Here is a 22,203-nt window from a genome sequence, read left to right as displayed (position 1 = left end):
GATAAGAAAACTGAGATCAGAAAGGTAGAGATAATGTATGTAATAAAACTTTGTGTTTTGCTTTTATTTCCTCCCTATTGTTAAAAAAAAAAAGTAAGACTCAGACACTACTACTTTCCTCACTTTCAGTTAATCTTAAAGTGATAAGTCTCTACACTTCTATGGCAAAAGATATTTCCAAATATCAACACTCTTTGACAGCATTAAATAAGTAAATGCCGTCATAATAGGACCTACTATCCCATCGAACTTTATATCTACTTTTGTGTGCTGTTTATTCTTTAACTCTATCTTAATCAAATATTCGAGTCTTAAGTCTAAAAAATACATTAAATTTATCTACTATCACCTAATTTTGACCAAGGTTTCAGAATAGTAAGGACAGCATTTACTTTTCTTCCTGAAATAATAAAAACAAAATAAAACCAAACACAGTATAAGAAACAATTTTCAAACTAGGTAGCAGTCAAAGAGAGACAGTAATTCCTGGAGAGAAAAAAAAAAAAAAAAAAAGGAAAGGAAGAAAAAAGATTGTAAATAAAAAAGTTGAACCCTAGTTCCAGGTTATTGTCTTGAAAGAGTTTTTAGTCTCTTGGGAATGAAATGAACTTCCTGATTGAGGAGTCTGAACTAAGAATTCTGGAAGAGTGAAGAAACAAAAGTCCATTTAGAATAGCTTATCAGAGAGTAGGTAGCTAGACAGGACCCCAAACATATGCACAAGATCCTGGTCAAGTATTGATTTCATTCCAACATGTATTTGAAGAAGCTATTTTCTATCTAAGTGTGTTGTAAGTGGGGGAGTAACTCCTCTTTCAGTGGTCTTTAAAGATCAATCTTACATGGTCAGGGAAATTACACTCAGAAAAATATGAAATTAAAGAATTTATTGTTCTCACTGGTCCTAAAGAAGGAGGCATGACATGCCCAGAGGGCCACACAAAGTTACCCAGAAGCTTGGATAAAGTTTGGCTATGGCAAGCAGAGAAATCACAGCAAGGACCTGTGCCCCTAATAAGGACCATGAATGGGGTAGGTTGGTTTCATAGGAAACATAATTTCTCATCCATATGAGTTATAAGTAACAATTTTTGGAACTTGATCAGTCTGGACACAGTGCCCATTCCCATGAGCTGGAACAACAAAAAACACTAATTTATGTGACAATGGGTACTTCAGAAAGTTTTGCTTCAATAGCATAGAATAATTAATCCAACACTGAACATTCATTAGACCAAGCTAATCATAAAAGCAAAACATGAAGGCATCATATTCTTTTCAATAATTTATTTTAGCATTTAAGAAAAAAGTTAAACTTACTTGAAATATAAAGTACCCAGCACTCAACTTGGTAAAATATAAAATGTGTGACATCTAATTCAAGATTACTGGGATTGGATGGAAAAAAAAAAAAAAAATGTTCCATAACGAGGAGAGTAAGTAACCAATAGTAATAGATGTATGAGAGATACATATATTGGAATTAATAGATAAGGATATTAAAATATTTATTATAAATGCATTCAACATGTTCAAAAAGTTAAGTAGGGATCTGGGATCGAGTCCCACATCGGGCTCCTTGCTCGGCAGAGAGCCTGCTTCTCCCTCTGCCTCTGTCTGCCATTCTGTCTGCCTGTGCTCGCTCTCTCCCCCTCTCTCTCTCTGATAAATAAATAAAATCTTCAAAAAAAAAAGATATAAAGAAGATCAGAAACAGCCTTCTAGTGATAAATCTATAATACTGAGATGGAAAATACAGCAGATTAGATATTGCAGAAGAAAAGATTAATAGGCTGACATTAGAAGGCAATGAAACTATCCAAAATGAAACACAAAGATAAAGAATTGAATAAATGAAAAGACCTTCAGTGAGCTTTGGGACTGCTTGATGTGGCCTAATTCATAGACAGTTAGAGTCTCTGAGGGACAAAAAAGAAAAGGGAAACAAATACTTAAACATGTAATGGCCAAAAATGTGCCAGTCTTGATGAAAATTGTAAATCCACACATCCAGAAAATCATAACCGACTCAAACACAAGCAACAAAAGGATAATGACAACTCCTATCAAAATTAGATTGCTCAAAACTCAACACCCAAAGAACAAATAATCCACACAAGAAATGGGCAGAGGACATGAACAGACATTTCTGCAAAGAAGACATCCAGATGGCGAACAGACACATGAAAAAGTGCTCCATATCACTCGGCATCAGGGAAATACAAATCAAAACCACAATGAGATATCACCTCACACCAGTCAGAATGGCTAAAATCAACAAGTCAGGAAATGACAGATGCTGGCGAGGATGCGCAAAAAGGGGAACCCTCCTACACTGTTGGTGGGAATGCAAGCTGGTGCAGCCACTCTGGAAAACAGCATGGAGGTTCCTCAAAATGTTGAAAATAGAACTGCCCTATGACCCAGCAATTGCACTATTGGGTATTTACCCTAAAGATACAAATGTAGTGATCCAAAGGGGCACATGCACCCGAATGTTTATAGCAGCAATGTCCACAATAGCCAAACTATGGAAAGAACCTAGATGTCCATCAACAGATGAATGGATCAAGAAGATGTGGTATATATACACAATGGAATACTATGCAGCCATCAAAAGAAATGAAATCTTGCCATTTGCAACAACATGGATGGAACTAGAGCGTATCATGCTTAGCGAAATAAGTCAAGCAGAGAAAGACAACTATCATATGATCTCCCTGATATGAGGAAGTGGTGATACAACATGGAAGCTTAAGTGGGTAGAAGAAGAATAAATGAAACAAGATGGGATTGGGAGGGAGACAAACCATAAGTGACTCTTAATCTCACAAAACAAACTGAGGGTTGCCGGGGGGAGGGGGTTTGGGAGAATGGGGTGGGATTATGGACATTGGGGAGGGTATGTGATTTGGTGAGTGCTGTGAAGTGTGTAAACCTGGTGATTCACAGACCTGTACCCCTGGGGATAAAAATATATGTTTATAAAAAATAAAAAATTAAAAAAAAATTAGATTGCTCAAAATTCAGTTGTAAAAATAAAATTTAAAAAAAACAGCCAGTCAGAAGGAAAAAAAAAAAAGACATGTTAGAGAGGAATGAATGTAAAAGTGACATTCAATTTCTTCCTGGAGACAGTATGATCAATGATGATACAGAACATCGTTAAAATAGTGAATGGCATTAAAAAAATAGTAAATTAAGGGATCCAGTATCCTATACCCAGCAAACATATCTTTCAAAAGCAGAGCTAATAAAGATATTTTTAGAGCTATAAGAGCTGAACATAATTACCACCAGCTGACTGTATAAGAAATGCTAAAAGAAGTCTTTCAGGCAGAAGAAAAATGGTACCATATGAATGTCTGTCCCTGTATAATGGAATGAAGAGTACCAGAAATGTCAACTATGGGAGTAAATATAGAGTTTTCCTTATTTTTAAGTGATAAGTGACTCTTTAAAGAAAATAATGCAGTCTGAGGCTTATCGCATATGTAAAAGCAAAGCATCATGACAAAATAAAGGTTAGGAGGAATGAAATGAAGGTAAAGCCTCACAAATTACTTACCCTATAAATGAAGTAAGTTAATATCACTTCAGGGTAGAATGGGGATAAGTTTAAGATTAATCTTTTAAATGTTGAGGGGAAAAAAAGTTCTAAAATTAGAGGGGAAAAAAAAGCACTAGATTCATCCAAAATAGGGGATATAATGTCAGGCAAAGTTTTAGTGATGGTAGCTGTCTGCCTACCCTTGCCGTAGGGCTTTCCACCAGTGACCTCAGGCTACACAGTTTTTTGACCTTCCTCTTGCAGATTAAAGCTTTTGTCTAATAGGAAAGATAAGGGACATATGTATCTGAGAAAAATTGGAGGAAATGGGTCTGAAAGGAGACTTGTGCAATGGCTGCTCTTCCCCCTCAGCCAGTACCAGGGAGGAGTTTCTTAGGATTCTCCCTGTTTCCTGTGACTACCCGGTAAATTTGGAGGAAAAGCCTGCCAGAGGGTGCAAATTTCCCTATTATCTATGGTGACTAGATTCTTCACACTATTGTGCCTGTCCATATTTGGTCTGAAGCAATTTGTTAACAACTTATGACTCTTTTCAAAGATTGATATGCCTTTTAGTAGTATCTGCTTCAAATAAACTAATCCTCAGGTCTTGCTTCTCACAGCAGAGGATGGTGTCTCTCAAGGTAGTGTGCCCATGATTTTAGTTATTTGATGCATTCAAGAATATCCAAAACAACCAGTTTCTTCAGCTATTTTATTAAGAGTTTGAACAATGTTCTTTCTAGTTCTCTACATCTCTGAGCTGTCAGAATTTGCTTCATGGGCTTTGAAGCACTGCTTTTAGGACATACATATCAGGATTGTTATACTTTCTTATAGAATGGTGTCCTTTATCATTATTAATCTTTTTGTTATAATTTTAAAGTCTAATGTGCCTGATATTAATATAGTTAATCTGGACTTTTGAATAGGGTTTACAATATATAACTTTCACCATCCTTTACATTTAAACTATATATTTAAAATGATTTTTTTATAGACAACATATAGCTGAGTCTTGCTTCTGTTATCCAAACTTGACAATCTCTGTCTTTTTTTATTTTTTTTAAAGATTTTATTTATTTGTCAGAGAGAGAGAGGGAGAGCGAGCAAGCACAGGCAGACAGAATGTCAGGCAGAGGCAGAGGGAGAAGCAGGCTCCCCGCCGAGCAAGGAGCCTGATGTGGGACTTGATCCCAGGACGCTGGGACCATGACCTGAGCCAAAGGGAGCTGCTTAATCAACTGAGTCACCCAGGCGTCCCAACAATCTGTCTTAATTGGTGTCTTCAGACTGCTCTCATTTAATATGATCATTGACATTGTTGGTGAAATCCACCATTTTTCTAGATGTTTTCTATTTGTTCTTGATTTTTTTCTCTGTTGTACTATTTGCTAGTATATAAATTTAATTTATAATTTTTATAATTTTATTTCTATACTGGTCAATTTTTAATGCCTTGGGCTTAATTATACATTATAGTTAATGATCTATTTTCAAATAATTTTCTATGGCTTCATATGTGCTTTAGGGATCTGACTCAATTTCTAGTCTTGATTCAATTTCTCTGTCATGTACTTTGTGCTTTTGCTATTACAAATTGCAACTTAACATACGCTCAAAATCAGTTATTTTTGCTTTAGACAGTGAGTTTTCTTTTAGAGCAATTAAAATATGAATTAAAAAGCTCACTTTCTTTTTCTATTTCTAGTGCTCCTCATTTCTTTGTATAGATCCCAATTTTTTTTTAAATTTTTTTATTTTTTATAAACATATATTTTTATCCCCAGGGGTACAGGTCTGTGAATCACCAGGTTTACACACTTCACAGCACTCACCAAATCACATGCCCTCCCCAATGTCCATAATCCCAACCCCTTCTCCCAAACCCCCTCCCCCCGGCATCCCAATTTTTCTTTATTATATTTATTCCTTTGTCCTTTAACATTTCTTATAGTGCTATGAGTTGCTGGCAATGAATTCTTTTGGTATATGCTGTCTCTTTTAGTTTGTTTTGTCTTAATTGGTCTGAGAATTGGTTGTTCATTTTTGAAAGATATTTTTGTGAGAATTCTGAGATGACAGCTTTCTTCTTTAGCACTTTACATATGTCACTCATTCTCTTCTGACATACCTGGTTTATGATGAGAAGCCTACTTTTGTCTAACCTTTATTCATTTGTATATAGTATGCCACACACCACTCCACTCTGGCTGTTTTAATAGGTGTCTCACATGTACTTTGCTTTGGGCCATTTATTTTGGAATATTGCAGTGGTAGTTGTTCTCATCCATAAGATCTATGGATGCTTATAGCATTATAGATGCTTTCTGAGGACCCTTGTTAATGAGTGTGTGCTCATGTGTGAGCACAAGTGCATGAGCACATACACATCATTTGACCTTAACTTATTCATTAACAATTTTAGGTCAGTTTTTCTCACTGATGTCTGATTTTTGTCCAGTTAAGCAAGCGTGGCTTGTCTCTCCTCTCAGGTTTAATCTTTCCTTAGTTTCAGAATAGGTGATTTTTCTCTGTTCTTTATCATTACTTTCTAACATTTTTTGTGGTGGTTGTAAAGGTGGGAGTGATGGTATTTCCACCATTTCACAGTTTGGGAAGTAATCAGAGTGCTGTCCTTGGTTTAAAATGTATCTGCAAATTCTTTGCTTCTCTCCCATAAAAATATGGAGTCTAAATTTCTTTTTCTTAAATATAAGCCTGCTTTCATGATTTACTTCAACAAAATAAAATGTAGGAAAAGTGCTACTACATGCTTTTTTTAGGCTGGGTCGAAATAAAAGGTAGTTTCTCCCTGTGAAATTTCTCATATTTTGTGCCTTAAAAGCCCTAAACCTCCATATAAGGAAGCTAGCTCATTTAAAGCTGCCACATTGTAGGGAGACCATGGAGAGAGAGAGCACACAGAGTTGGGGAGAGGGGTGCCAAAGGAGCTTCTCCAGCAACAGTTCCAACACCCAGCTATTTGAATCTTCCCAGGTCAGACATTGGCCATCCAAGTAAAGAAGCAGCAATCAAGGTAAGGTGACTGCACTCCTTGCTATCATCTGACAGAACCCTCATGAAACCCTGAGAGAGTCATTCAGTCAAGCTGTTTCCAAAATTCTGACACAAAAACCATGAGAGATATTAAATCAGTATTTTAAGCCCCAAACTTCTATGGTGATTTGGTATGCAATGATAGAAGACATAGAATCTTATTTATGAATTCCAATTTATTTAGAAATTCCACTCTAAGTCTATGTTGATTGCTTCTCTGAAGTATTCTTATTGGGTTTTTCTCATTAAATCTGAATTAAAATGAACAAAATGAACATGATCACTAGAATTATAACAACATTCCAGAAGCTGTTAAAAAAAAAAAAAACAAACCCAAAATTCAGTTGTATTTTTCCACATTCCTTACAATTATGACAGAAATTCCTAACTTTGGACAGTGATCCTTTCAGTCTGCATAAACAGAAATAAAATTATGCAATATTTGGGCTAAAAATTTTTAATTAAATATTGGGTATTATTTAAAGTAACTCTAGAAGAATGCTAGACATCTCTTTACACACAAATTTACTTAGTTTTTGTCCAGATAAGTCTCCCTTGCCCTGAATATTTATCAAATCATTTTAGAAAAAGTGTTCCCTGATTCCCAGATCTGTTTTAGAGCTCCTTTTATTTCTTTTGTAGGCTCATGAATTTCACTATTTTACATACTCCTCTATTTACCTGATTATCATATTGAATAAGCTATTTGAAAATAAGATCTATATCTCATTCATTTAATATCAGAAATTGATAAAAAGTAGCCAGTTGATATTTGCTAAATATTGAATGCACTATTATATGAATTTATCAGATAAAATGTCAACTTCTGTGGACAAATGACATAGAGTGGGTCCTTATGTTTTTCCTTTTCCTTAAACTCTTGTTACTCATACCATGGAATTGCAAGGAAGAGAAACATATCAAAGTATTTATCATTTTTCTGTATATTACTTTAGGTGTCCAGAGCTGCAGAAGGAGACATGAAATTTGATAATATATGGGGAGAGACCAAGCTTTCCTAGACAAGGGACTGAAATGTGATGAGTTTTGGTAAGGAAGAACATAAGATACACTGTAGATACTATGAGTTTTTGCCTGTAGTAAATGAAACCAGAGATGAACAGAAGTTTATAATCCTTGAATATGTTTTCTTAGTTGTAGAAGAAACATTCCCACCCTACATCCAGCTAGGTATATATAAAAGAAGGAAGGATAGGAATTAAGTATGATATTTATATTAAAAGCTGTTAAAAATGGTATGGTCTTAAATTACTTTTTTTTTTTTTTTTAGATTTATTTATTTATTTATTTGACAGGGATCACAAGTAGGCAGAGAGGCAGGCAGAGAGAGAGAGGGAAGGAGGCTCCCTCGTGAGCAGAGAGCCCGATGTGGGGCTCAATCTCAGGAGCCTGGGATCTTGACCTGAGCTGAAGGCAGAGGCTTTAACCCACTGAGCCACCCAGGTGCCCCTCTTTTTTTTTTTTTTCTTTTTAAGATATTTTTATTTATTTGACAGAGATCACAAATAGCCAGAGAGGCAGGCAGAGAGAGAGAGACGTGGACGCAGGCTCCTCGCAGAGCAGAGAGCCGGATTCCGCACTCCATCCTAGAATCCTGAGATCATTACCTGAGCCGAAGGCAGAGGTAACCCACTGAGCCACGCAGGTGCCCTTGTATGGTCTTAAATTTCTTATAGTAATTCTGTTCTTATTAAATTTCCATATCTTTGAATTTGAGTTTATAGTTTAGTCAACACCTATATCCCACCAGAAAAATGAGAAAATGGACAATTGTAGTAAAGTGTTTATTTGTTTGTTTTTTGCTGAATTAGGAAGGTTATATCAACTCTAGCGTAGATGCATATTAAAACGCAGATCCACAACAATTTTTTGTTACAATTCTTCTTTGTTTTACAAATAACCTCATAAAATAATTAACAGAGGGGGTCTCAAAATGTGCCAGATATATTTATCATCTCGTACAAAATACATTTTTTAGTTCATATCAGAAAAATAGTTTTTATAGCTTGCTATAGATACTTATTTAAAGTAATTCCTCAATTCTCATTTTGCTTTGTTTTGTTCCAGTCTAAAGAAAAATTAATTTCTCTATTTTTGCTTTCTTTATGTATTGACCTATATCATTTTTTCAGGTTCATAAATCATTTTTTACTCACCTTATTATTGTTTTAGGTTTTTGTTGATCTAAGGTCATTGGAGTCATCTCTTCTATTTTACCTCTGTCTACTTTCAAGTATCCCTAATCAATTTGATCAATGAAAAGCATCAATTAAAAATCAATATATTTAATTTATGGCTTAGCCCCTTGCTAGTTTTCTGATCTTGAGTAAAACACAAAATTCTTTTTTTTTTTCTTACAGATTTTAATTATTTATTTGACAGGCAGAGATTACAAGTAGGCAGAGAGGCAGGCAGAGAGAGAGAGAGGAGGAAGCAGGCTCCCCGCTGAGCAGAGAGCAGATGTGGGGCTGGATCCCAGGACCCTGGGATCATGACCTGAGCTGAAGGCAGAGGCTTTAACCCACTGAGCCACCCAGGCGCCCCCAAACACCAAATTCTTCTGAGGCCATTTCTTTGTTTGTAAAAAAGGGAAACTCTTTTATGTGATTGTGTAGGCAAAAATGTTAAATAATACATCCACAATACTTGGTACTGTGATAAGACATACAGGAGATGATTAATACATTGGATTGCATTACTGTTCTATAGTATAGGAACAGAGTGATACATTAGGGTGGCTAACTTTAGGAATTTGAAATCAAACGTTTTAGATTCTAATCCAATTTTTTTAAATAAATGGGATGTTTTGTGACTTTGGATAGTTTTTTACTTTTTTTTTAATCTTAAAGATTATATACTGAGTGTAATAGTATGGGAATAATAGTAACATATACATATGGACTTGGGAGAATTGATTAAATTAGTACATGTTTGTTGCTCAGAACAGAATCTGGAAGATAATAAGCACTCAAATATATCAGTTGTAATTATTTTATTTATTAATAATATGTGTCTTATTTCAGATAGCCCCAGAAATGTAGCCATGAAATTTGATTGAATTTCTTCATGCAAATATTGTGTTTAAGATGGAACATAGACTCTACACATAAAGAAGCTATTATTTAATATTATTATCATAAAGTTTTATCTGTAAAATAATTTATAATGGTTCTTTTTTATTTTGCATGTCATATTCAATACTGAGAGCATATTAAGATTTTTATTTATTTATTTATTTATTTATTGAGAGAGAGACAGTGAGAAAGCATGAGCGAGGAGAAGGTCAGAGAGAGAAGCAGACTCCCCGTGGAGCTGGGAGCCCGATGTGGGACTCGATCCCGGGACTCCGGGATCATGACCTGAGCCGAAGGAAGTTGTCCAACCAACTTAGCCATCCAAGCGTCCCCTGAGAGCATATTAATGTCTCAGAACTATCAATTTAATTCTCCATTAAATAACTTATACTCTGTCAGGGGCCTCTCTGATGCCCCCCAGATTCAATGATTTGCTAGGAGGATAGAAGACTGAAAAACTCTTATTCTTCTAAGTATGGTTAATTATAGTGAAGGCTACATGCGAAAAAAGTAGAGCAGAATTAAGTCCAAGAGAAAACACCTATATGTCCACATCTAGGGGAAACTCACAGGGATGCATTAATTCATTTAATTTTCCCATCTTCAGTGTATTACATTGGCCAAGTCTTCAGGCACACAAGAAAGTCATTTGTCATAAATGCAGTGTGCCCCAAGGCCACAGGCATATGAAAACACACTTAGAAAAAATATTCCAAAAACTCAGAGATTTTCTGCCAGTAGCTGGCCAAGGGCCAGTTCTTAAAATAGGTCTTTCTTTGGAATATATAGAATTTGAGTAATTGAGGTCTGCTGAGTTAGTGTTTTATTCACAGTTGTCCATTTTCTGTATTTCTTTCTCATGTTTTCCCCATTTAGCCATTCCTTCTCAGATTTTCTCAATATCCTTAATAAACTTGTTCCATATTAGATCTTTATATCAATAATTTTTCCTACAGTTTATTTCCACCCACTTCCCATAAATCAAAATATTTGATGCATACACACACACACACACACACACACACACACGCTTATTTATTTATTTATTTATTTTCTGGTTTCTATATGTATATTCAATATATACTTCTTTTTGTAGGTTTTGTAGGTTTTGTTGTCTTTTCATTCTGACCAGCAATTCTGCAAGATGGTCAGTCTATTTCATAAATTATTTGACCATATTATCTTGATTTACTTTGATAAAGCATGAACTTATGAAGTTTATGTTATTTTTTAGAATTTTTGAGGCATAATTGAAATATAAAATGATAACATATTTAAAGTAGAAATCATGATGATTTAGTATATGTATACAGTATACAAATATTCCCCATCTAGTTAGTTAACACATCCATCACCTCACATATTTCTCTTTTTTGTGAGAATATTTAAGTTCTACTCTATTGGTAAATTTCAATTATGAAATTAAATGCAATTTTCTTAACTATTATGATGTTTTAAAACAGTTACTCAGAACTTACCCATCATAGACCTGAAAGTACACATCAGTGTCTTCCTATTTTCCCTAGCCTCTGGCAATCACTATTTTAATCTACGTATTTTATGAGTTTGACCTTTGTTTTTAAGATAGCACATCCAAGTGATAACACATGGTATTTGTCTTTCTCTGTCTGGCTTATTTCACTTTGCATAATGTCCTCAAGGTCCACCAATGGCGGTTTTTCTTTCTCTCTTTCTTTCTTTCTCTCTCCTCCTCTCTTTCCTTCCTTCCTTCTATATGTAATATATATTAAATATGTATTTTATATATTTATACATATTAATATGTATGAAATATATATTATGCACAATATATATTTTGTTTATTAAATAAATATAAAATATATATTCTATATGTTATGCATAATATATCATACATATTATACATAATCTGTATTATGTATATTCTAATATATAGATTCTAATCCAATTATTTTATATATTATATATACATTATATATTTTATATATGTATTATATATAATACATTATACATCATATATATTATAAATAATATATATTTCATACATATTACAGATATAGATATAAATATAGATATAGATATACACACTTAAAATCTCACATTTTCTTTATCAGTTCATTTGCTGAAGGAAACTTAGGTGTTTGCCGTATCTGGATATTATAAAAAATGCTACAATGAGTATGGGAGTACGGATATTTCTTGATACCCTGTTTTCATATCTTATGAAAACAGGGTATCAAGAAGTGACATTGCTGGATCAAGTGGTACTACGGTTTTTAATTTTTTAATGAGCCTCCATATTGATTTTTTTAGTGGCTGCAACTGTTTACATTCCCATCAACATTGCACAAGGATTTTCTTTTCCTTGCATCTTTGCCAACACTTGTCTTTTTTTATGTTAGTCATTCTAAATAGGATGAATAGACTTACCACTATTTTCTTTAGAAGTACTACTACACTGTATTAAATTAAAAATGGTCAAACATTTTAAAAGGTAGAGGCACTTACTAAGTAAAGAGAGCCAAAATATAGAAATTTGGGGAAAAAAAATTTTTGCTGCAGACTTTCAAAAAGTCTAAGAAATTGGCATCACCACTTATATTAAAATATAGAAAAATGGTGGGACTTGCTCAGAGGAAGATCTTTCTGAAAGTTCATACAAGAAGCACATATTTCTTCTATACATCTGCCCCCAAGGCATTAAGCACAATGAAGTCAAGTTACCAACTCTGACAAGAGGAAAGTTACTCTTCGCAGAATATGAACAAACTAGAATCTAGTGTTAAGGATCTTAAGCATATCAGAGTGCTACCATGAGGCTCTTTACTGAAAAGGAAAGGCTTGTATATAGAATGAATGATAGGAACAACTGGCCTTTCCTCTTTAGCTTCCAGAAGCCTGGTATTATGTTTAATCTTATCAATAAAAATAAAAATGCATAGGGATTGTCAGACAAAGCAAACAACAATAACAGCAACAACTAAAACTTGTTGCAAGAGATGGAAAATGATGTCAAGTCCCAAATCATCACAGAAATGTATACTTGTTAATACCAACATAGTGTGAAGTTACTCTGATGTAATATTTTACAATTGACATCATAAATTTGCAGTTACATTCCAAAGGAAATATTAGAGTTGGAAATGTTGACCTCTGAGCTATAATAATCCAGGGGAAGGTAACATGGGAAAAGGACATGCCTTTGCCATTATAATCCCAGTAGTGTAATGTAACTTCTGTGTGGGAACATTTACATTTTCATATGTAAAAATGATGACTTTTATAAAATGTATGTCATGTTTACAAAATGAATAACTTTTGTAAAGTGACTCCTGTATTTTGTGTTCAACATAAAGGAATGATGACTTGGCTCCAAGAAAAGAAAAAGCTGATTGGAATTTTAAAGGGTTATTTTGCTATACTCTATTTATTGGTCATTTAGAATAGTTATTTTGACAATGCCAAAGGCTGTTGAGGATGCAGAGCAAAAGGAACTCTCATTCATTACTGGTGGGATTGTAAAATGGTAGAACCGTTTTGGGAGACAGTTTGGCAGTTTCTTGCAAAATTACATATATTCTCACCATAAGATTCACTCATCATGTTCCTTGGTATTTACCCAAAGGAGTTGAAAATTTGTCCACACAAAAACATGCACATGGATGTTTATAACAATTTTGTTAATAATGTAACCTGGAAAGTAACAAAGATGTCCTTTAAGAGGCAAATGGATAAACTGTGGCACATCCAGACAATGGAATATTATTCAGTGGTTAAAAAAAATGAGCTATCAAGCAATGAAACAACATAGAGGGAACTTAAATGCATATTACTAAGTGAATGAAATGGGTCAGAAAAGGCTACGTACTCTATGATTTAATGATAGGACATAGGAAAACGCAAAACTATGGAGCAAGTAAAATGATCAGTGATTGCCAGGAATTTGGGGGTATGGGGATGAATGAGTAGGCAAAAAACAGAGGAGGATGTTTAGGGCATTAAAAATATTGTATGATAACCATATTGATGGATTTTTGTCATTATACATGTGTCTGAATGTATATTACCAAAAGTGAGCTATAATGGGTGATTATACTGTGTCAATGTAGAGTCAACAAATTAACAAATATACCACTCTGATGAGAGATATTGATGATGGGGGAGATCATGCATACGTGGAGGCAGAAGATTAATGGGAATTCTCAGTACCTTTGCTCTCAAATCTCCTGCTTTCATGGAACCTACAGTCAGAGCTGAAAGTTTAGTCTTCCCAGGTGTTTTCTGAGCATGCCCCCAGTCTAGGGCATACATATGCCCTTCTAAATTCTTCTGCACAAGTGAATTTTTTAATAATACTTATTCCCTCACATATCTTTATCCTCCTCTTCCTTTTTCAGACTTTTTGTCTTTGTCTTTGCCCCATAAAGTTGCAGCTTATATGTTTTCCTTTAAATGCTTTCAACATATACCATGCAGGAGCATGCTTCAGCCCTGAGAATGTTCTGAAGTTGGGGAAACAAAGGCAAGCAAACCCCAAAGCTATGTCTCGGGAAGCCATTGAGCAAATCAAAATCCATAATTACAACTTTTTGAGTAAAATGTCACTGTTGTGTTAAAATGAATAATGACCTCTTACTGAAATTAGCAGCTTCTTTCTTTATTGAGTGCTCCGCAGGTTATTGTAAGATGTTGATTCAAATACAGAATTCAGTAGAAGTTTATTCTGCTAAGTTTTTCCAGCCTAATTGCTGCATTCATAGAGGAATAGAGATTTGGAGTTCTGTACTCTGCTGATTTGGACCCATTGCCAGCAAAGTATTTTCTATCCTCCAAATACAGCTTGATTAATAGTCACCATATTTTATTGCAACAAAAGTAATACTGGATTCTAGCTGGACTATATTCCTTCAGATATTGAACATCTTTTAAAAAGTTTTTGATGTTTTAACATAGATAATCAAATTACAGTGAGCAATACTCTGACCATCTTAAATCTGACAATAATCATACAAAGAGTGAATCATGGTGCTGTTGTGGCCTGGGTATTTAGAATGACTACCAAACAATCCATGCCTTTAAAAGAAGGATGCTTTTAGGGGTAAAAAAATATATATTGTGAACATAGAGCTTTGTGCCTATAAGAGGAATGCCTACTTGGTTAATCTGAAATATAGCTAGAATAAAATTTCACAATAGAAATAAAAATGATTTTATATTTGTATGTCTAATGTCACAGAGTAGTAGGAAATACCACAGTATCTAGCATGTCAGCACATAATTTTCTTTTGGTTATTTCCTGTCTCATCCTATTGCTAATGAAGATAGCATGCTGTTACTACACAATTGGAGACTGATTGGAAGTCTCATAAGTATTCTGGGATATTTTGATTGCATTAATTGCATGCTCATACGAGGTAAGCTTGTTTATTTTTTTTCATTCATAAAATTTCCTTTAATTACATATGTAATCTGTGCCTGTGTTTGCTCAAGTATTTTGATTTTATACTGAATGCAATCCTTATATTTTGAGGAAATATAGGTAAACGGTTCATCTACTCAGATTCATGGCAGGAAATGTTCCTTTCTGTTTGTAGTATTTTTGTCTTAATTCTAGTTATACAATTTGAACATGAGACTGGAGGTTGGGTGGGATAATGACTAAAGACATTGTTCACTTTCATTTTACATGTTGTATTCTTCCTTCTTGTATTCTGGACATTTAAGAGTTCTTTCCTCATGTTGCCTTGTCCTGGAGCAGAAAAAAGGAACCCAAAGATGACAAATCATGTGTTTGATCCTTTTAATACTTCATGCTCTTCCTGGAAAATTCTTTGGAAGTAGCTACAGATATGCAGCATATCTATGAAAAGCAGATTCTTTTATTTTGTTCCAGAGGAGGTTATTAAGTTCTTGACTTAGAATTCCTCTAGTTCCCAGTACTCCCTACAGTACCACTGGTTCCAGAAGCAAGATGGTTCAGTGATTCTCTACCCCTACCTTCATATTAAAGGTAGAAAAAAATGTTATTTAAAAGAGAGAGGGAAGGACTAAAGAGGGAATATTGAGAGCTTTCTACCAGTGCATTTTTTCATCTTGCCCTTTCATAAACTTTTTCTCCATTTATTATGTATGATAGAGGTAATCACTAGTGTGAAATTAAAGTACTAAACTTTAATTGTATTTTTTAATTTTAGAAAACATTTTTAAAATGATGTTTTGAGTATAATGAAATGTATTTTCTATTTAAGTGTCTAAAAATGCTCTTCTTATAATTAACCATTCTTACTCCATTAGCAGTTTATCTTGGTAGTTGGAATTTAACTGCAGATTTAAAAATAACATTTATATTACAATATATAGATATTTTCAGTTTTATATCTTGAAACAATGGAAGGTGTGAATGCAATTCTATTTCAACCAAATCTTGCTTCATTTATAACAATTTTTGCTTAAACCAGTTTTTAGAGTTTGCATCTGTATGACAAAGTATTTTTCACAATATATTTATGTACCATTCCCTGACTTATTTTTATTCCTTTACAACTTTCTTTCTTTTTCTAATAATTGCCTATTTTTTATTTTCTTAATTTTACTATTCACTAAATGATCACCAAGTTTCCTGTCCAGAGACTGTATCTTCTTACAATAATTTTGAGGTTCACTATTTAGTCTGAATTGTGTGTTTTCCAGACCTATTGCAGCACACACATCTGAGGACTGCTCTCAACATTGCCTTCAGCATCTTCTCTGCCCCTCCCTCCACGGCTGGAAACCCTAAGTCCTAGACCTATAGCTCCCTCCTTCTGGCTTTACTTTACTTTTGCAAGATTTCTTTCTTTGTAAGATGACTTTCTGAGAATGTTGAGAGCATTTGCATATCTAGGAATATATTTATTTTACACTCACACAGGTCTGATTATGTGATTGATGTACAATTCCAGCATAGAAAATAATTGCATACAGGATTTGGAATTCCTTGGTTCATAAAATGTGGAATCCAGGACTGTTTTAACTGTTTTGAAACTATAAGTCTCAATCATTTAAGTATGTGTGTGTGTTAAGTATGTGTGCATGCATGCGTGTGTATGTGTGTGTTAATGTGTCTGTCTATGTGACTTCTCTCTGGATGTTTTTAAAATATTCTGTTTTATTTCTGGCATTTTTAATTTCAGAATTTTGCAATGGTAAGTCTTGGTATGGAATTTTAAGTCTGATTATCCTTCAGTATGTAGAAATTTTATTATGTAGTTGATAATTTCTTCCCCTTAATTTTCTCTATATTCAGTTTTAGGGCTTCTTTTTCTTAGCTGTTGGACTTCTCGGCTTAATATTCTAATATTTCCACTAGTTTATACCTTTTTTTGTTTTCATGTGTGATTTTAGAAGAATTCAACAATTCTAATGCTTGTTTAATTTGCATAGCTTATTTTTAACCCCTAATACATCCTTTTTTATTTTCTGAGATTTACTCTATATATTCTCATGTAAAAAAATATATATATATATATACTTTTTTTCCTTATGAAGTATCTTAGATTTTTGTTTTATTTTTCTGTTTACCTGTTTTATTCTTTATTTTATTTTAAAGGGTTTCCTCAAAAAGTAATGGACCTAATGGTTTCTTTACACTTAAGCTATGCCTTTATAGAGATTAATGAAAACTTTGTCTTTCATCAGCATCACTATCAGTTGCTCAAATCAGGACCAAGTATTTATATTTAAGGGAAATTAACTTCCATTAACACTTGACACATTATTTGGAGCTATCATTTTTCTAAAATGCTTATCCAACCTTCCCTCATTATCAGAAATGTGGCATGTGTGGGAAATGCCTCACCATCCAGTATATATACTATCTCATTTAACCCCCCTTATTTTTATATATTCCCTTGCCCTCATTTGTGATTCATGTTCCCAGATTCTCTGAAAAGACCTCTGAGAGAGAACAAACTTTCATTTCTTTACTAGATTGATGGCTGGTGTTTAGTTTTCTGTGGCTGCGATTATAAGTTAGTCATACTTGGTGACTTAAAACAACAAAAACTTATTTTCCCACAGTTCAGGAAGCCAAACATCTTAAGTTAAGGTAATGGAGGGATTGTGCTTCTACCTCCACTCCTACTCCCTGTCCCCGGATGCTCTAGGAGAGAAGCTTTGCCTTGTTCCTCTCATCTTCTGGTGGCTGTGGTCATTCCTTACATGGTGACTACACCACTCTTCTGCCTTCATCTCCATATCACCTTCCTCTCTGGGGACTGTGTTTTCTCTTTTTCTGTATCATATGTCCCTCCATTTTTTTCTTATAAGGATGCTTATCATTAGATTTAAAGCCAGTGCTGGTATTCCAGAATGAACTCATCTTGAGTTCCTTAACTTACAATTGCAGTGACCGTTGTTCTGAAAAGGACACATTCACAAGTTCCAGGGGTTTGGATTTGGATCTATCTTTTAGAGGGCCACTATTCTATGCACTAAAGGTGAGTAATTCTATGACTACACAGGTCAGCAGATAGGCTCTAGGATTTCTTTTTCTTATACAGGCTTCATACCAGTCTTTTCATTTTTGGCATTGCACTAAATGTTTTGGAGGCATTTTATTACAGATGTTGTTACATGGTTCTAGGCCATAAACTGTTGTTATTTTTTGTCATTATAGGCATGGTTTTCCTGCACTTCTGCTATGATAGTTATCCTCTCATACCTGCTCTCCAGCTTCCAGAATGTATTCAGCTGCTATTAGCTATTGTAACCTTTTCTGATCTCCCTGTCATTATATTCAATGACTCTTATAAATGTTATAAACGTCTTTGATAGTATTGTCTTTTTTTTTTTACATTTCAAAGATACAAGAAGAATATTTATAATTTAAGTCTACATTTGGAACATAGGAATAATGATATACAACTTTTTAATCTCCATGTATTAGTAAAGTGCAACAAGGTGGATTTTGTTTGCTAATTACTATCAATAGACTAAATTCTCCATAGCATATAAATGTCTTATAAAGATTTTGAGTGCCCTTCTACTAAAGCTGTTTTTCATTCTCTGAAAACATTTGGTAAATTTACTGTTTCATGAATCAGCAAGCTTTGACCCTGCAAATAAAATCATTAAAGGAGGGATTGTGTAAATTACCATTCATAATTAATGTTTTCAAGAAAAGCCAAGTAGATCTGAAAATATTTGTTAGTCCAAATCCACCTAATGCATTTATATGAGTATCTTAGGTTATGTATACTGCCTCCTGATCCATTATGCTGATATTTGTTTTCACGAATACTTTAAAGGTTGAAAAATGATCCATCAGTCCACGATCAGGTGCTCATGTATGATCAGCTTATTGACCAAAATGAACAGTCTGCAGTTCCATTAAACTAACTAACCAAATAATAGCAAGAAATTAACAAAATATGGTAAAGCAAAAATTTAAAGAAGTTGAAAGATTGCAATAAGTTCTAGAATTCATAATAGACTAGTGATCAGGAGAAATATATATCAATCTCTACCCATGTGTTATTAAGTCAATTTGCCTTCTGAATTTCAGTCTCTTTATTTCTAAGAGAAGTACATTTGCTTGCAATTTGGTATCAGAGTCCTGCATATGGTGCATATTCAGAGTTTTTGAATGAATTGCTGGCTGGAAGGATTAAATTGTGGATGAATGAAAGAATAAAATATACATTTTAAAGGTTTACTGAAATGCCAAAAGCCATGAGGAGAATTTTTGCTAGTAGTTTGGACTTCTAAAATACCAATCATTTTGTGAGAGCTGGCAAAACAGTCATTAAATATAAACTTATAAAATCCATTTATCCTTGAAAAGGAGGAATGGTAGGGGACAGCTACCTTTTCTCTGCTGCATCTGCTGATTTATTTACCAACAAACTACAGCAGACAATCAGAAAAGGACTCAGAGAAGAATTTAGGACTCAACCTTCTATTTAAAACTGGGTCATCTCTCTCACATGTCTTCTTGTTATCTATTTTATGATCTCAGAACTCATAATACCCTGGGTAAATGGCATACTAGTTGCGATAGTATACTTAAAGAAGTTGTCTGGGGAATTAGATCATACCCTTTGAATTTCCAATTCTCTATTACAAATTGTACTTTAACTTGTGCTGTGGAAAAAACATTTACTGACGGCATCCTTTGTACACAAATAGTAACAAAACCTATTTTAAAAGGTAACACATTGTTTCACAAACAGCTCTGGCCTAGTATAGTTTCATCTGATGGCTTGTTTCTTTTTTTTTTTTTTCTTTTTTTGGGGTTTGTTTATTTTTTAAAATTATTACTCCATATTATTTTAAGGTGAATAAGGGTATGACACAAAATTTCATAGTGGCACACATTTTTTATAATAAAAAGACAAACAGGTAATAAATAAGTAATAAACATATACAACCTAGTAATTGAATAAACCAATATATTGAATGAAAATGATATACAAATAAATGCCTAATATGCAAAACTTTGAAAGAGTGATGTACATTAACTGTTTTTATGGAGTATATAATTATAGCAACCTACTTTTAAAAACATTAATAGAGCCTAAAATAAATTTACATATTATGATTATAATTGTTTGGTTCAAATAAATGTAAATATTAAAAATTAATTATTAGTTTATTTTAAAATATTTATATTTCAAATATTTTTCAATATCAGTGATGCTTTATTTATTTACTTTTGGATGGTTTCTGATTATTGCTGTCATCCATTTTTATCTCCCACAATATTCTTATTTATTCATATAAATTTTAACTTAAAAATTATTCATTTGATGCCTGTGTAGTGCCAGTATTTTAAGCACTTTCATAAACTACCTACACCTAATTTAGCTTTAGAATAAGTTACTATCAGGTAATAACAACTAATACCCTCAATTTGTATCTGGTATAATTTTTTGCCAGAAGGTAATATAACTGGCTAAGTTTACACAGCAAAAATTGAACAAAATTAGGTCTTGATTCCAAACATGACTGAATTTAAAGCCCAATTTTTTAACTTTATTATTATCCTTTATATACATTACACAGTATAATTAGTGACATAATTGTGATAATCCAAGTTGCTATGGATGCGGAAAGTAACAGAGAACTGCTTAGAAGGTTAGGCAAACATTGCATGAAATAAATGCTGATTGCCCTAAGACTTGCAATATAAAGAGCATTTTATCAAGGATAGAAGAGGAAAGGGGTATGGAGAAATAAAAACCACCATCAGAATTTCTGTACCCTGGGTATATATCTGGAGGATTTAAAATCCATATCTCAAAGAGATATGTGTACCCCCATGTTTATGGCAGCATTATTCACAATATCCAAGATAGGGAAACAACTTAAGTGTTCTTTAATGGATGAGTTGATAAAGAAAATGTGACATACATACATAGAAGAGTAGATATTGGTTGTAGTTTTCTATTCTCTTATTCTTACCCAAACCTCTTCTATACCATATTAGTTAGCTATCATTATTAGAGGTATCCATGCCAAAGAGCTATGATAAATATTTAAATTGTTATCACTCTCAGTGTATATATTCAAATGTGCAGTTTTAAATGGTGTAATTGAGGTTCTATGCCAAAAGAAAATATTATGTGTGAAAGGGATTAATCCCATTTTCTTTAAATTATATGGGAATGGAACTTGATAAATTATCAAAGCAAAATTTTCATCCTAATCCTTGTCCCTACTAAGGAAAGACTGTGCATTCTAAATTGGACATTGTATTTTGAATATTTAGGCACATAATGGTCTGAAAGTTCCTAATGACTATTTGTTAATCACATTTTTAAAGACCCTTTGGTAAAATTCTTTGAGAATGACCAACCTACATCATAAACTATGAACTTTCACTGATATAGAGACATCATACTTCCTACCTAAAATGTCATATTTTAAAAATATGCAAAATAATATATAAGTGGGGAGGTAGAGAGATAATTATTATTTTGGTTTTTTATTTGTTTTCTTTTTTGTTTTAGTTTCTTATTTCTTTTTTTTTTTTTTTAATTTTTTATTTTTTATAAACATATATTTTTATCCCCAGGGGTACAGGTCTGTGAATCACCAGGTTTACACACTTCACAGCACTCACCAAATCACATACCCTCCCCAATGTCCATAATCCCACCCCATTCTCCCAAACCCCCTCCCCCCGGCAACCCTCAGTTTGTTTCGTGAGATTAAGAGTCACTTATGGTTTGTCTCCCTCCCAATCCCATCTTGTTTCATTTATTCTTCTTCTACCCACTTAGTAGTTTCTTATTTCTTTTGATAAATATCCCTTAGACTTGTAGTAAAGAAAACATGCATTACTTGAAAATAATACAGAATTCAAGTAATTCAAAATTTGAACTTTTTTTAATAAATATTTTTATTTATTTATTTGACAGAGAGAGAGAGATCACAAACAGGCAGAGAGGCAGGCAGAGAGAGCGGGGAAAGCAGGCTCTCTGCCGAGCAGAGAGCCCCATGTGGGGCTCGATCCCAGGACCCTGAGAACATGACCTG

The sequence above is a fragment of the Mustela lutreola genome, chromosome 13 (assembly GCF_030435805.1).
Source record: "Mustela lutreola isolate mMusLut2 chromosome 13, mMusLut2.pri, whole genome shotgun sequence".
Lineage (NCBI taxonomy): Eukaryota > Metazoa > Chordata > Mammalia > Carnivora > Mustelidae > Mustela > Mustela lutreola.
The sequence above is the reverse complement of the archived record's forward strand: the minus strand, read 5'-3'. Positions refer to the sequence as shown.